Source organism: Coenobita brevimanus, chromosome 28, assembly GCF_032717465.1.
Source record: "Coenobita brevimanus isolate Jiangsu-jjx chromosome 28, ASM3271746v2, whole genome shotgun sequence".
NCBI classification, from domain to species: Eukaryota; Metazoa; Arthropoda; class Malacostraca; order Decapoda; family Coenobitidae; genus Coenobita; species Coenobita brevimanus.
In genome coordinates this window covers 11,225,766-11,227,865 of record NC_136981.1, presented here as the reverse complement: position 1 = coordinate 11,227,865, position 2,100 = coordinate 11,225,766, and the positions used below count along the sequence as shown (strand labels likewise).

At 45.9% G+C, this 2,100-nt stretch overlaps 1 long non-coding RNA gene across 1 annotated transcript; it reads right to left on the bottom strand.

The window, feature by feature from the left end:
- Positions 1-550: 550 nt before the first annotated feature.
- Positions 551-1,634, bottom strand: LOC145394736 (uncharacterized). Its single transcript, XR_013896480.1, has 3 exons — positions 1,575-1,634; positions 711-870; positions 551-620 (listed from the first exon to the last, which is right to left on the bottom strand). It is a non-coding gene; the product is annotated as an uncharacterized LOC145394736 (long non-coding RNA).
- Positions 1,635-2,100: the final 466 nt, after the last annotated feature.

The following is a 2,100-nucleotide window of genomic DNA, read 5'->3' as shown; positions in this document are numbered from 1 at the left end:
TACCATCATCTTCATCTTCTTCCCACCAATACACAGGGTGGGAGAGATGCATGTCTTTCCTCATCTCATGTAGGCCTACTCGTTCTTGCTTTTTTAACCCTATCTTTACCTCATGCAAAAGATACATCACAGTACTCTTTGCAACAGCCTGGAAAAAATCATAGGTCTGATCCTGTTTAATTTCCTGTACCCCATTTTATCTTTCCATCCTTTTTTTTTTTTTCCGAGCTGTAATTCTAGGAAGTATAAATATCACACAAGAGGATACCGAGATATACGCTACTCTGCAGGATAAACAGACAAGGAAACGGTGCTACGAAGACTGCTTTACCCCCTGGAGTAACGATATAACCCGCGTACGACAGTACTTTATATTACTTGAATATCGAAACGATTTTCATTAATAACATACGAAAAGATATTAAGATGCACTATGCGGAATTAATCGCAAGGGAAGAGGTGTAACGATGCGGCCATTGCTCACATACTCCTCCATGTTGTCATCCCTCCACTTCGTTCTCGGTGTCCTTCTCCGCCTGATAGAGGAGCATCACGGTTGAGAGGCACGAGATCGAGTTGCCAGATACTGCTCGCGTAGACCCATGGAGAAATATAGTGCCCTGGAGGAAAGAATCATCATCATCATCATCACCATCATCATCATCATCATCATCATCATATTTTTGACAATTTAATGGTAAGGGACTGACCCGAATATAAGTGTGGGTACGAATGTGATAAGTCCAATGATGAGTAGGGTGACGCCCGGCATAGAGTGGGTTAGGAGGGCCAGGAAGAGGTGCCCTGCCGTCACCCACCCACACACACACCCCACACACCCCACGCACCACACCATGATCACCACACGACCTGCAAGAGAAAAAAAATGACAATACACCCCACACACCACGTCACCCACCCACCCACACACACACCACACACACCACTCACCACACCATCACCACCACACGACTTGCAAGAGAAAAAAAAATGACAACACACCCCACACACCACGTCACCCACCCACCCACACACACACCACACACACCACGCACCACACCATCACCACCACACGACTTGCAAGAGAAAAAAAAAATGACAACGCACGCCACACACCACAAAATCACCACCACGCGACCTGTACGGAACACCAAAAATGGACATATATAAGGCATTTTAGGGACACGTTCAAGGGTTGGTTTTGTTATATCTGGGCAACAGCTTTTCTGCCCAGTCATACAAACCTTCCTGAGCATCTTCCCTATCCCTCGAAAGGACGTTGGTGGATGCAGAAGGGCAGTTTCAACGTGCAATCCACCGGCTTTAAGTTCAAATGTTGTTAAGCGACAGGCCTAACAACAGCAACAACTACTACAACTATTACGGCCACCATCACCATCACTACTACTACTACTACTACTACTACTATTGCTGCTGCTACTACTGTTACTGCTACTACGCCTGCAAAAGTATTGTTAATCTACACTGGACACACACACACACACACACACACACACTCTCTCTCTCTCTCTCTCTCTCTCTCTCTCTCTCTCTCTCTCTCTCTCTCTACGTACCCAAGTGGTGGAATGGGACGAGACGCGAGGTGACGGCCATGGCTGCTACCTGCTGGAGAAGACTCAGGCACCCCAAAACTGGCACTGTGAGAAAGGAGGGAAAAGTGTGTGTGTGAGAGAGAGAGAGAGAGAGAGAGAGAGAGAGAGAGAGAGAGAGAGAGAGAGAGAGAGAGAGAAGAAAAGTGGGAGAAAGATCCTGTCGAGGTTTCTTTTCAACTGCCCTACTGCACTATTAACAATGTCGATGGGGAGTCTGGAGCATATCTTATACGTGAAGAAGTTTTGGCAAAAGTTGGTGTTAAATCTTTTCATCTCCAGCTTCCAACCATGGCTTCATGTTGAGTTCTATTGGAGACTACACAACTTTTTATGGTCAAGATTGTCAACCTCATTCAGTATTATAAACACCTCAGCAAGCAGACCTCGTAGTTTATGAGTTTCTGATGAAAACAGTTCCAGAACCCTCAGGGGATTATGGTACCGTAACATCTCCTTGTGGATGGAACAAGTTTAGTGGCTGTAACTT